The following is a 15868-nucleotide window of genomic DNA, read 5'->3' on the forward strand; positions in this document are numbered from 1 at the left end:
ACACCCAGAATCCAATGGAATTGCCGAAAGATTCCATAGTACAATTATCGAACATATTAGATTATTTAATAACCGCGACAATTTTAAAAACGAACCAATAGAACAAAAAGTTAATTATGCCCTATTGGCTTATAATAGTAGTATACACTCAGCGACTAAATTTAAACCTTATGAAATAATAAATGGACATTTAGAGAATACTTCTATTTTCGACTTAGATCTGGAAAAACAACTCAATAATAATTATATAATCAACCATAAAGAAAAAAATGAAGTTACTGTATTCAGAAATAAATAAAAATTTACAAGCTAAATAAAGAAAAATTAATTGGAAAAGCAAATTTAAATCGTGAAGAAGTACCTGAAATAATTCCTTCCAAAATATTTGTGCGTAACAAACAAATTAAAGGAAAAACAAAAAACAAATATCAAAAGGAGGAAATAAAAAGCATTAATCGCGGAAGAAAGACAGCCAAAATCGTTACTCGACACAAAAATACAACTGAAGATATACACTTATCTAATATTAAACGACCTAAACAAAAACCTTATAATTTTATTACAGGTGCATCGCAGTCGGGCATGCAGCCATCAACATAAAGGATATTAGCAACAATATGGGCATTCTACCCATTAACCTAGGACCTGCCAAATTACAAAAAGCAAGTCATACTTTTATCCACTTTTATGATCTTAATCCATTATTAAACGAATACAAAAATCTAAATATTCAGTACGACCATCTCAAAACTAATATTTCAAATGATACTTTCTTTTTTTTCAGAAACTGAAAATTTTATTAATTTAATTCAGTATGTTAAGAATAGTATAGATGATAAGTTAGATAATTTTAATATTCATTCTACTAGTATAAGGAAAAGAAGAGGGTTAATAAATGGTCTTGGATCAATAGTTAAAACCATTACTGGTAACTTAGATTCAGATGACGGAGAAAGGATAAATCTAATGTTGGAACATTTAAAGAAAAACCAAAATAATTTACAAAATCAACTTCAAATGCAATACTCTGTAAGCCACGAAATTATTAAAAATTTTAATCAGACTGTAGTCGACATTCAAAATAACGAACTAAATCTTAAATCTAAAATACTAGAAATCAAAGATATCATTAACTTTCAAGGAAATCTTGAAAATGTTGTCTATTTGAAAGATTTGTTTAATGAAATGCTAATTATCTTTAATTCAATACTTTAGAAAATATCGAAAACTCCCTCACATTCTGTAAGCTTCACCTTACACCCAAGCATCATAAAATCCCGAGACTTATTATCAGAAATAAGAAAAATCTCTTCCCATTACCAATCTCAACTTCCGTTTGAAGTTACCCACATAACAATTTCATGTTCTTAGTAGATTCATAGAACATACTTTTCAGAAAAAGTATATACTTAGAATATGCGTAATTACCATTGCGAATGTGCAGAGCATATACTGAGTATATACTACATTACAGTACTTAAACGTTCTATGTATATACTTAGAATGTACTACCGCACTTCTTTTCAGTATATACCAAGAACATACTTTTTAGAAGATTCTAAGGAGGTGCTATAAACCTTCTATTTATATACTTAGAATGTACTATCGCACATATTTTAGTATATGGGAAGAATATTCCAAGGAAGTGCTATATACCTTCTAGTTATATACTTAGAATGTACTATCGCACATATTTTTAGTATATGGGAAGAATATTCCAAGGAAGTGCTATATACCTTCTATGTATATACTTAGAATGTACTATCGCACATATTTTTAGTATATGGGAAGAATATTCCAAGGATGTGCTGTATTTCTCAGAAGTATGTTTTCAACATCACCCAATCTCATCCTATAGGTTCTACCAAACAATACTAACACACCCACAGGGTGTGTTAGTATTCTTTGGTTCTACTAATATATTATATTTACATATTCTAATTGCATATGAGAATGTAGTTATTACATTCTACAATATTACGTAAAAAGTAAGTATAAAATATATAAACTTTAGTTAGTTATATATAGGTACCTATGTATAATAAATATTATATGGGTAAGTAGCCTATATATAAAATATAAGTAATATATTTAGTTATTATGTGCACATCAAAATAAAAATGCTGCTTATATAATTATATAATAGCCAAATATATTATAATATGTATGTAAATTACTAAAATTTATAGGTATCTATATACATTATACATACTTTTACTTACTAGGTACTTAGGAAATATTGAAGTACCAATATGAATTTATTATTTTCAAACTGCTTTTTATGTTCTTAAAAATGTTTTAGTCCTTGTAGCTAAGAAATACTTGGTCCTACCTAACATCGTAGACATAAATGCATAACTGTACTGTACTGGAAACTATTTTCATATTTTGCTCTTTTGTTACCTACCCCCTTCCCTTGTGCAGGTATAGAATGCAATGCAAGGGTCAGAATGACAATGAATGGCCGTTTCCGGATTCCCGAAAATTATTTTACTTATGGTATAAACTCAAATCAAAATGGTATATTCATTTCAACTGAAAACGAAACGAGAATTTCTCATTTTTCTTCACAATAGAATTAAGTTTTAAACTTTTTACCATACAATTAAAACGGTTTAAAAAAAAGTGAATTAGATAGTTCAGTAGTACCTACTAAAATACATAAATTTTATTAATTATTCTTAACGCGAAGTTGATAATCTATAGGCTCACATTATTCTTCTTCCTATAGGTACGTACATACATACAGTATATTATTTTTTAGATATTTTAAAAGTATATACAAGTAGGTATGTGTTAAGTATATACTTTTGCATATACTTACGCATATACTAAGAATATTCGATTAAGGTATATTCTAAGAATAAACTTTTACGAACATTCCGAGATACTACGTACCCGAATGTGCTCAGTATATTCGGTGCAAGAATATTCTTTGAGGCACATGCAAAGAACATGAAATTTAGAATGTTTTTTATGGTACATGCTATGCTTGTACTACGCATATACTAAAAAGGATATACTTCGACGAATGTTGGTAGGATATGCTTAGAACATGATGCGAACATCATTGTTATGTGGGTAATTATGAAAACATACTTATTAAATTTTGAATCTTTATTAGAAGTTAACTGTAAAATAGACAAAAATAAAATAACCTATTTTCTTTCTATACCCATTGATTTCGAATTAGAATTTGAACTCTTTTATTTATTACCTATTCCCACAGAGCATGAATCAGAATTCTCAACAATAATACCAAACACAAAATTTTTGCTGAAATCCAAAAATATAATAAAACCTCTCAACGACATATGTACTAAAGGTAAAATATTCCAATGCCCTCGTCACCTTCAAAACAATAATAAATTTAAATGTGAAGAACAAATAATAACCAATGGAAATTCTTCTGAATGCCAATATATCCGAGTCGAAATTTCAAAAAATCATATTGAAATCATCCCAGAAGTAAATCAATTTTTAGCTATATTTCCTTCACCAGAAAAATTAACTATAAATTGTCCACAAGGAACAGAGATTAAAACGTTAACCGGAATATATCTTATAGAAAATTCTAATTGCAAAATAATATTTAGAAACCAAGAATTGGTCTTTTTAGAAAAAACTTATGGACAACCACTGATAATAAACCAACCAAAATTTCGATTTAATCCCATCAAAATTTTACCAATGAAAATTGACCTGAAGTCACTAGAACTTAAGGAAATTCATACCAATGGACCATTTCCTATCATAACGGAAACTCCACAATTCCACACTCCAAGCGTATGGACTATTCTATTGTATATTTGTATTATCGTATCTTTATTTTATTTTATTTACAAACGAAGACAACAAAGAAAAACAAACTCAACATTGGTACAAGGAGAAAATAAAACTCAGCTACCTGACGGAGCCTCATTCTAACGGGGGAGGAGTTATAGTGTAGGAACAGCAGTGTATGCACAAGGTTAGAGGACGTTGGCCAGAAAGCATATACTGTTTCAGCAATTTCAGCATTATTCTATTTCATAGTTTGTTATCATGTTAGTTGTAGTTGTTTCATTTTTAATTCAGTTTAGAATCTGTTCTCCGACATTAAAGACGTATTTTTGTAGATTATTTGTAATAAATCTTTTTTAAAAACCTATACACGGAGTGTTCGAAGTTAATTTGAATATAAAATAGAAGGATTATTTTATATTCTTTAGATTTATAGAAGATTTATTTACAATGGACAGCCTAAGTCTTGACGTCACAAAATTGGGAGGAGCTTATATATGGCTCCAAACAATTCTGTTTATAATGTTAAACACTCATAAGGAATTTTTAATTTATTGTTTACGTGGTTTGTGTGACAAAATAAGACTTTTCATTTAGGTATTTAGTTAAAGAAACGTGCCAATTAAGAGATTTTTATTCGTTTGTGCCCAGGTGAGTTAATTTAATGCAAAGATTAGAATGTAAACAGTTTTGAGGTTATGTTTATTTTCAATCACTAAGGAATAAAAACCACCTGAGCAAAAACAAATAAAAATCTCTTAATTAACACGTTTCTTTAACGAAATACCTAAATGAAGTCTTATTTTGCCACACAAAGCACATAAATGAAAAATTCCTTATGATCATTTAAGGTTACAAACAAAATTGTTTGGAGCCAATATAAGCTCCTCCCAATTTTGTGACATTTGTGACGTCAGACTTAGGCTGTCCATTTACCGTCGGCCGTCGATCATCTGTCAATTGTCAAAGTTCGAGATTTTAGCGACTTGGCAACGTTGGTTAAAGTGTGCGAATTAGATCCCCGTTTACTTAGCCGACATAAATTAATAAAATGAAATACTGCCAATTTTAATCCTTCGGTAATCGTACGGTACTCATCGGTAGCCTAAATTCATTTTTCGGTAATTAAAACTTAATTAATTAAAAATTAATTAAATATTGACCGTATATCTAGCCGACATTAATAGAAATATTCACTTCTAAACAAAAACTCATGGACAAAGCGATAAAGAATCGTTTGGTAGAAACGAAAATAGAAAAATATTTATTCGGTAATCAATAGTTACTGAGAAAATTACAAAAAAAAACAAGTAGCGCAATTCAAAATATAATCGCGACATGTGCGCCGACGTATTCGCGCACCCCCACCCCCGTCCGTCGTATCCGCCATGTTGGCAGGCATATTGAACATGTCTGAACAATGTGAAACGAAAACACTGAAACATCTGGAAGATCTGAAAACATCAGGAAAAATGTCAAACAACGTTAAAATAAATAGCATACATACGTTGCGAATTTCAGCGTTTCTTTTATTACTGTTTGTTATTGACATTTAAAAAAATTCTGGTGGTGCGCTTCAAAATAATTTGAAAAAAAAACTTGTGTGTTGGAAAATCATTACGGCCACCTACAATAGTCGGGTTGACACTTAGAAGGAAATGCCCGGATCTACACGATTAACGTCGTCGTCGCCTCTTGATAAAGAGATTTTACATCAGATAAATAGATTTAAAACAACTCACTTATAGAGAATCAAAGAAAAAACAGAAAGATGAAAAGTTTATGCGATAAATCTTGAACTTAATTCAGTTGCAAATCTGGAACATGTAATTCAAAATTAAGTTCTAAAATTTGAAATCTTTTATATTAAATGTTCAACCTCTTATTTGTAACCTCATAGAACATTTCCATCCAATATTTCCAATATCAATTCATCTCATATGTATTTTTATTGTAAAAAAAATGTATATCATTGAATCATTATTCTTGAAACCTTGATCTTGAAATTTGTATTGTAGCGGAAGAGAAATCTTGGCCGATCCCCGTATAACAGTAAACACCTCGAGAATGACGTAATCGGATGTGCTAGGCCTCGCCGGAGAATTCTGGAAGGTACGTCACGTAGGCGGAACAAGCCGATAGCTCGAGATGGGAGTCGATTGTTCCAGAATAACAACTGGGTATAAATACGGGCATATTTTGTGAATAAGTTTAGTGTATAAGATAAAATTCGTCTGTAACTTATATAAATAAAGTCGTATATAAATTACGAACCGCTAGTTTTATTGTAATTAGAAGTAATTACACTAATCACGCTACAGTTGGTGTCGGTGTTCGGTAAACTTAGTGCGATATAAATAAGTGAATTACAGAGAGACTTTAAAAGACTTTTGAACTTTATTCGTCGGGAATAACCGGAGTGCGTTAATTGTTCGGTATTCGGAAAGACTTTAAAAGACTTTTGGACTTTATTCGTCGGGAATAGTTAAAGTGCGTTGATTGTTCGGTATTCGGAAAGACTTTTAAAAGACATTTTGGAAAGTACGTGTGTGCCGACCAAAGATGTTGCTACGAGAACTTACAGTAAAACAGCTCCGTGAACAGCTAGAGGAACGGGATCTGGACAGCAGTGGGCTCAAGATAGTCCTACAAGAACGACTCGAGGAAGTCCTAACGAAGAACGGAGATGATCCAGAGACGTTCCACTTCCAGTCAGCAGAACAAGCAATCTTATCGAAATTAAAAACTGTTTCTGAAACGATTGATGATACTTCTAAGATAAGCAACGAGAAATTTGAAAGTGTTTCTCAAAAGATCGATGAAACTTCTAGACAGAACAACGAGAAACTTGAAGAAGTTAGTAGAAAAAGCGACGAGAAATTCGAAAATGTTGCTAAAAGATTCGATGAGACTTCTCAAATAATTAAAGAGGTCTGTAGGCAAAACAACGAAAAACTAGAAGAAGTTTGTAAACAGAACAATGAGAAATTTGAAGAAGTTTCTAGAACATTCGATAAGATGCAGAAAAGTGTAGAGACCGTAGAAGAAAAGATCAAACAGCTAGAGAGCAGGATAACCGATACAAAAGTACAACCATCAGTTAATGCAGCAGCGTTAGATCCTTTAGTGAAAGATGAACTACCGAGAGACGAAACGTCGCATAATATGAGATTCAAATTACCACCATTTGATGGAAAGTCCTCTTGGTCCATATATCTTAGACAGTTTGAAGCTATTGCGACCGCCAATCATTGGACCGAACAAGAAAAGGCTGTTTCCTTGACTGCTGCTTTACGAGGTGATGCTGCAGATATATTAAGGTCAATTCCCAAGGGTCAAGAAAATTGTTACCAGACCTTGTTCACTCGTCTAGAAAAACGCTATGGAGATGCCCATCTACAACAAGTATACAAAGCACAACTGCGAAGTAGAAGTCAACGAGCAAGTGAGAATCTGCAAGAATTTGAAGCAGATGTGGCTCGTGTGGTGCGGTTGGCTTATCCAGAGGTGCCAGACAGCGTTTTAGAAGAAATTGCAGTAGATACCTTCGTCAATGGGCTGAAAGATAATGAACTACAGAAAGCTTTACGACTAGCAAGACCGAAAGTTTTAGATGAAGCACTTGCTATTGCATTGGAACACGAAACGGCTAGTCAAACTTCACGAGGCCATAGAGTAAGAACCATTGAAGAAAGTGACGAACACAACGATGAACGTCTGGAGGAAATGATACGGAGAGTATTAAGTAATCAGATGCCAAAGAGACGCGAGCCTAAATGTTGGAATTGTGGAGACGTAGGCCACATTCGTCGTAATTGTAAGAAGATCGTACAGCCGTCGGAAAACTAGAGCGGGTCGACACCAAGGGGCAACTGCCGACCTCGAGAACTAGAGCCCCCATAGTAACTGTCAACCTTACGTCCTCCGGTGGAATCCACAACTTATACATCGAAGGTCGTATCAGTAATAGATGTAGATCATTTTTGGTGGATACAGGTGCAACGAGAACTATCGCACGTCCAGATGTAGTACGAGACCATAATAAATTATCACCTGCAACAGTAAAGCTTAGAACAGCGACTGGTGAGCTAATTAATACATATGGCGAGGCTAATATGTCAGTATCCATTGGCCAGACCACAGTTGAACATCAAGTATTAATTGCCGAGATCTCCGACGAGTTCATATTGGGGATGGACGTACTACGAAAAGTGGGGGCAATATTGGATGTTCAAAATGGAGTTCTCAGGATCAACGGTGAAGAGTTGCCCTTTCACGACGACAAAGAAGATGTCATCCGCTTACTAACTACATGCGACGTAACCATACCCGGTAATAGTGAGAAAATTCTGATGACCATGCTTGATGGACACTGCCGAGAGGGAAGTTTAAGGATGGTCGAAGATGTAGAAAATGTCGAGTTCCTAACGGCGAAAACTTTGGTAAAAGTTCGAGATGTCATCCCTGTAAGAGTTATGAATTTAAGGGAAACTGCTATTAAGTTAAGTAGAGGAGCTTTGATCGGACAGTGTGTTCCCGTGGCTTCAATTTGCTCTATGAATACCAATGAGAAATCATCAAAGTCAAAGTATCCAAAAGACCTTGTCGAGATGATCATTGAAAGATGCCAAGACCTTGACTATGAACGAACGGAAAAAGTAAGGTCTATGCTGATAGAGTATCAAGATGTTTTTGCTATTGATAAGAAGGATAAGGGCAAAACAAGCATAGTAACGCATAAAATAAATACCGGAGACGCTCAGCCAATCAGACAACGGCCTAGACGACTTCCATTTGCGAAAAGAGATGAAGCCGAAGAGATTATCAAGGATATGGACAAACAAGGGGTAATTGAACCATCGAACAGTCCATGGACATCACCAGTAGTTCTGGTAAAGAAGAAAGATGGTTCAACGCGTTTTTGTATCGACTACCGCCAGCTCAATGCGGTAACAAAAAAAGATAGTTATCCTTTGCCCAGAATAGACGATACATTGGATACTCTCTCCGGTTCTCGTTGGTTTTCCACACTCGATTTAAAAAGTGGATATTGGCAAGTAGACATGGAGCCAGCCGATCGGGAGAAAACCGCATTTTCGATAGGATCAGGGCTTTGGCAGTTTACGGCTATGCCGTTTGGTTTATGTAATGCCCCTGCCACATTTGAAAGATTAATGGAGGCAGTTTTAAGAGGTCTAACATGGAAAACATGCCTGGTTTACTTGGATGATGTAATTGTGGTTTGAAGGTCCTTTGATGAACATGCCAAGAATCTAATAGAAGTCTTTCAACGATTGAGGGCAGCGAACTTGAAGTTAAGTCCGAAGAAATGTCACATGTTTCGACGAGAAGTTAAGTATTGGGGACATATTGTATCGAGTAATTGTGTAACAGCTGATCCTGAAAAGATTGAAGCAATTAAAGATTGGCCAGTACCAAAAGATAAACATGAAATTAGAAGATTCCTTGGCCTATGTACATATTACCGACGATTTGTCAAAGGATTTGCCAATATCTCCAAGCCCCTAACAAAGTTGACGGAGGAGGGCAAAGAATATACATGGAGTGAAGAGTGCCAAAAAGCTTTCGAACAACTACAAATGGCTCTGATCAGTGCACCGATATTAAGCTACCCGGGACAGGCAGGAAAATTTGTTTTGGATACCGATGCTAGCAACAGTGCTATAGGAGCTGTTCTCTCCCAAATCCAGGACGGACAGGAAAAAGTCATCGCTTATTTCAGCAAAGTCCTGTCGAAACCGGAAAGAAACTATTGCGTTACCAGAAGAGAACTGCTGGGTGTAGTGAAGGCTTGCGAACATTTCCATAAATACTTGTATGGCAGAAAGTTCCTTCTTCGCACCGATCACGCTGCTCTAAAATGGCTCATACAATTCCGTAATCCAGAGGGCCAGATGGCAAGATGGTTAGAACGATTACAAGAATATGATTACGAGATAGAACATAGGGCCGGAAGAGTTCACTCAAATGCTGATGCCCTTTCGAGACGACCATGCAGTGCGAATTGTAATCACTGTGCCAAATTAGAGGAACGATTTTGCCCCGTGAGACGAACCACCGTAATTAATGAGCAATGGCAGCCCCAACAGTTACAAGACGCCCAAGAAGATGATCCATGTATAAAAAGAGTATTGGATTGGATGCGGCAAGGTGAGAGACCTAGTTGGCAGAACATTAGTGCATGTAGTCCAGAAATCAAGGCCTACTGGAGCCAATGGAATTGCCTGGTACTAAAAGATGATCTTCTGTACAGAACCTTTGAGAACGATGATGGTACAGAATCTAAGCTTCAGTTAATTGTACCTAAAAGTAAAGTGTCAGAAGTATTGCGTCAGTTGCATGACGGTACATCAGGTGGACACTTTGGTATTACGAAGACTCTGCAAAAGGTTCGAGAACGGTTCTATTGGGTGAACTGTAAAGATGATGTAAGAAGATGGTGCCGAAAATGTGAACCGTGTGCATCCGGTAATGGTCCGGTTGGTAAAAAGAGAGCACCCATGAGACAGTACAATGTTGGAAGTCCTATGGAAAGAGTAGCTATCGACATTGCAGGTCCATTTCCAGAAACCGATGCTGGAAATAAATACATCCTGGTAGCCATGGATTATTTTACAAAATGGACTGAGGCCTATGCATTACCAAATCAAGAAGCTGCTACCGTTGCAGAGGTACTTGTTAAAGAATTCTTTAGCCGATTTGGTGTTCCCTTGGAGATCCACTCCGACCAAGGGCGAAACTTTGAGTCAGCTCTTTTCCAAAACGTTTGTAAATTGATTGGTGCCAAGTGCCAATAAGACCAGAACAACACCCCTGCATCCTCAATCAGATGGGATGGTCGAGAGGATGAACCAAACGATGGGTAAACACTTGTCCAAAGTTGTATCTGAACATCAGCGAGATTGGGACCAACACATTCATTTATTCCTGATGGCCTACCGCTCGGCCGTAAATGAAACTACAGGTCAAACACCAACCTGCCTGATGTTGGGTCGTGAAGTTCGGTTGCCCTGCGACCTAGAGTTTGGCTGCGGACCTTCCGAGGAACATGTTGCAGGCGAAGACTACGTTGACCGCCTGAAATTACGAATGAACAACATTCATGAACTTGCCCGACAACACATCCAGATAGCCAGTGACAGAATGAAAGATCAATATGATTCTCGATGCAAGAATGAAAGCTTAGAAGTAGGTGATCTTGTCTGGCTTTATAATCCGCAACGTCGTCGAGGCTTGTGTCCTAAACTGCAAAGACAATGGGAAGGTCCGTATGAAGTTAAGAAGAAAATAAATGACGTAATATATAGAATTAAGAAGTTGCCAAACGGTAAACCAAAAGTTATTCACATAAATCGTCTTGCACCATATGCTGGCTCAAATGAAACAGAAGAAGCACGCGTCCTCCAACAGGAGATGAAAGATGTCGCACAGCCAAGTTTTAATCAATTTATGTCAAATTACGCAGCGAGAAAGAGTGCTAGATTCGGCGTGACCACAGAAGTTCAGCAAGATCTGTTTGGTGTTCGAGAAAACGTCTCTCTGGCCCACTGTGTTGCCCAAGACCTCGAGATGACTAAAGGAATATCGTCCGTATTCAATAGAAAGTTCGGCCGCCTGGACGAGTTAAGAAATCAGCAGCCTAAAATTGGAAGAGTACTGCGATTGGAAGATGGTCCTCGATCTTTGCTGTATATGGTGACCAGAAAGTCTTATACGGACACGCCAAGCTACGAGAACATATGGCGTGCTCTAACTAATTTGAAGAAAATCGTGTGTAATTATGACATCAAAAATTTGGCTTTACCAAAAATAGGCCATGCAGTAGAAAATCTGGATTGGAAGATTGTGAGAAGCATGCTTGAAGTGGTCTTCAGAGGAACTGGTGTACAAATCACTGTGTGTTGCATGAACCCGAAGATGTCGTACCCTTCAAATACAGTAGACTGTTATTTCTTCTTGAAGGGTGTATGCAGAGCTGGAGAGTCGTGTAGATTCCGCCATCCTGGGCCTTCATTTAGAGTTGCTGATCGAGACGCTCAGATCTTAAGAGGGGAGCAGTGTAGCGGAAGAGAAATCTTGGCCGATCCCCGTATAACAGTAAACACCTCGAGAATGACGTAATCGGATGTGCTAGGCCTCGCCGGAGAATTCTGGAAGGTACGTCACGTAGGCGGAACAAGCCGATAGCTCGAGATGGGAGTCGATTGTTCCAGAATAACAACTGGGTATAAATACGGGCATATTTTGTGAATAAGTTTAGTGTATAAGATAAAATTCGTCTGTAACTTATATAAATAAAGTCGTATATAAATTACGAACCGCTAGTTTTATTGTAATTAGAAGTAATTACACTAATCACGCTACAGTATAATAGCAACATAGATTCATTGCAGTCGCATTATTTATTCTATACTATGCTGTTTGTATTCTTTTCCAGTCGTTTGATTAGGCAACAATCTGCACTTTTTTATAGCTTTTTTTCAGGATGAAAAATCATAGAAAAAGTGTAAAAAGGCTAATTGGTATTAAATGTATTATCTCGTGTGTTTTTGTGTATGAAGTGCCAAACGTTTTAGAAATGAAAGAAAACAGAAAAAAATTAGTTTTTTTATTTTTTGTCAACATGCATGTAAAAAATAGTTATTAACTATGGGAGGTAATAGTAAAAATTTTTTTGTTATCATTCATTCGTGGAACTTCGGAAACGTGAATGTATAATCAATTTAAGAGTCATACATAAATATTTTATTGATTGCACAAATATTTTTCTTCAGAAAAAATTTTTCTGTTAATACATGGAAAATGTTTTTTTACAAACAAATGTTCTGGTAATTTTAATAAAATTCATGCAAGATAAATTTTGTCTTTTTTTATCATACCCTTAAAATATAACATTTGTCATATTAAGGTTTTTATTATGAATTATTCAGTCATAATATTGAATATATTTGAATAAAAATTTGCGATTCATGATTTCCAAAGCTGTCAAGAAAATATGTACTTTACCATGACTTGATTTGTCAAAATTCACAATTGACCCACTAAACATGGTCCTGCATTTTGTTACATTGGGCTTTTAAGACTTACCTTTAGTTTGTCTTGGGAATTGTGTATCAAAAAGTAAAGTTTTTTCCATCTACTTAATTGTTGTATGCAAAATTATTTCAAAATATTTAGATGGATTTGTGGTTTTGATTTTTTTAGTGAATTTGACTAAAATCAAAGTTACAACAGTTAGCGATCAATCCACATATGGGACGCGATCATCCAGCGATATGGAGTCGAATCCACAAGTATTTCTACATAACACTGTTTCGCCATTCAGTGCAACAGGTCCTAAAAGACAACCATTTTTCAAAAAATTAAATGACTCACACTTTCGTACAGTGTTTGTGTTAGAATTATGTACTTGTTCAAGGTCCCTATACCATTGAACCTATGGTCTATTTATGAACCTTGGTACTTGTTGAACAATTCTCTCGTTGACGAGGTCGATTTCCTGATACTTTTGAAAGAACGTTGACGAGGATTGACTGACTGCCTGAAATTTCAAGATCTGAGGATCCTTTTTTTCAAAATGTGTCTTGGACTGAAATATATTTTTATCGGAACTGCTGCAAGTGATAAATGTTGACTTTTCTCCTTTTTCTCGCGATTTTTGAACGGATAAAAAATCAGGATCATTAAGTTTTCTTTTCAATAGCGGCTGAAGACATGAATTGTTTTTTTCTGTAGTTCTTTTGTTGTTTGAGAAGTTTCTATTGGTATGCTGTTCATTGATTTCTGGATACTGTTGGAAAAATGTTGACGAGGATTGACTTATGGCTGGACATTTCAAGATCTGAGAAGCATTCTTCCCCAAATGTGGCTCGAATCGGATAATGTTACTGTCATTGGGACTGCTGCAAGTGACGATTGTTGACTTTCCTGCTTTTCCTCTCCAGTTTTCAACAGAATAATAATCAGAATCATCAAGATTTTTTTTCAATGGCGACTGAAGACATAAATCATTTTTTCCTATAAAAGTTTTTTCCTGATTTGAGAAGTTACCGTTGCTATATCGTTCGTCGTTACTCAATGAGTACTCGTTCAAATTCTGTTTGTTGGGATTCTCGTTAGAATTGAATGTTCTGGAAAATTTGCGATCAGAACTGCTTATATGATCACTTGAAGCTTGTTGACTGGAAATGGTGTTGATTTGATTGTATCCTACGGAAATGTCGAAACTGTTGTGACTGTAGTTATGCTCTTCGAAAATATTGTGGTTGAAAACTTCGCAGCTATCCTGTTCTTTGGAAATGTCGTATTTGTCGAAATCGTCATTCTGCTCGTTTATAACTTGATTACCTACTTGAAACCTCGTTTTTCCAAGAATTGTGTTGTGCTATCATGTCATTTTTAAGGGTATCGTTATCTCTTAGAGTTTTATCATCATTTTCATTGGAGTCATGTTGGGTAGAACTTGTGTGCTCAAAAAGTTTTTGATCTGAAAGATTTTTGTCTGATGCACAAATTTGTTTTTTTGGCTGAGGGATTGGAAAGTCCTCATGTTTCATTGCAAAGTTCAACAAATGTGATGATAAAATGTTGGCGCCTCCCAATAAATCTTTCAAATGAATCTTCAGGAATTTTTCTGCGTCGATTACTTTACCAAACTGAGCCAGTACTCGATTTTTTAAATCGCCAAAAGTTTGTTCCACATGTGCAGATGTTGCGTGATTTGAGTGAAATGGCAGTATTGCCGCTGTCCACAGTGGAAATTCTTTTGCTAACTTCAGCAGATGATTAGGTATGGATGAAATTCGGCAAATAAAAAGCGTTGAGATCTTCTCCGTCTTCTACTGGTTCTTGCGCGGCTTTCAATACAATTTCAGTGATAAATATCCCAATTTTTCCTGAATTGTTTTGGACATCAGTACCCTCGTCATCATCAGCAACTTTGATTTCTTCTTTGTCATTTCAAGATTTTTTTCAATTTGAAACAGATTTGCGGTTAAAAAGCCTTCGTCGTTTTTTTGTAGAAAAGGCCTTGTTTTTATCAACATTTCCAACTGCTTCCTTACCTCATTTACCGTGATCATCTCGTCATTCAATTTGAGTGTTGAATCTCTGAAAGGTTGCAGTGCCATAATGCACGTATGAAGAAAAATTGATTCAAATTGTTCAGATGATTGACAGTCGACCATGAGTGCTACGCACCTGACAAAAAAATTCTGTACAGCTCTTTGTTGGACACTTTGAAAGCACCTCCACCTGCACACCAATTTTATCAAGTGGCTAACATCAACTCGGAGGTAGACCTTTGGCTCAAGGTGTTCTGTGTTTTGCTGCGACGTGGCTCGCTCAAAGCAATTTTCAATGTAATTTTTCAAAGTTATATCATTAAAAGTTCGACAACAAGCTGTCAACAAGGGCCGAGAGTAATCGGAAACTATTGTTTTTGGAGATGGAATTTTTTGCCTTTTCCACACATGTAGCCAATATTGTACCATTTCCATCGTCTGACTTTCCGACAACATTTGAAAAACAGATAAAGAAGTTTTTTCAAAATTCATAACTATGGAGTATAAAAAAAATGTGAGCCGATAACATTCCATCCTTCTTTATCTTCTCGACTACACTTCCTGTGGCATCGATGCATATCTCAGAAGAATTCTTGGCTGTCCTGATGTATTTTTTGTACGCATCGAACTGCATTGGAGTGCCGTAGATAACTCTGAAAGGCATCGATCCAGTGTCCAAAATACATCCAAGAAAAGATGGTTTGAGGCTGATACTCTCAATATTCCTCATTAGGTCTCTGGCGTCTCTTGATTTTTTTGTAATGCCAAGTTCTTCGTTAATATATTCCTTTTTGGCGCAGCGAAGAACACGCAATGGTGGTATGAAAGGTGGTATAGTGTCGCCTGGTCTCATATTTTCCCCAGACATCCTCTTCCTCAGGTTGGAGCAGCCTTCGGAAGCTGCAAGTTTTCCTAGTTCTTTTCTATACTTTCCTTTGAGGGGCCGCGATACTTGTTCATGATCTACGCAAGATGTATTACGAGTGAAAATTCGCATCGTG

Source organism: Diabrotica virgifera, chromosome 1 (assembly GCF_917563875.1).
Source record: "Diabrotica virgifera virgifera chromosome 1, PGI_DIABVI_V3a".
Classification (NCBI taxonomy): domain Eukaryota; kingdom Metazoa; phylum Arthropoda; class Insecta; order Coleoptera; family Chrysomelidae; genus Diabrotica; species Diabrotica virgifera.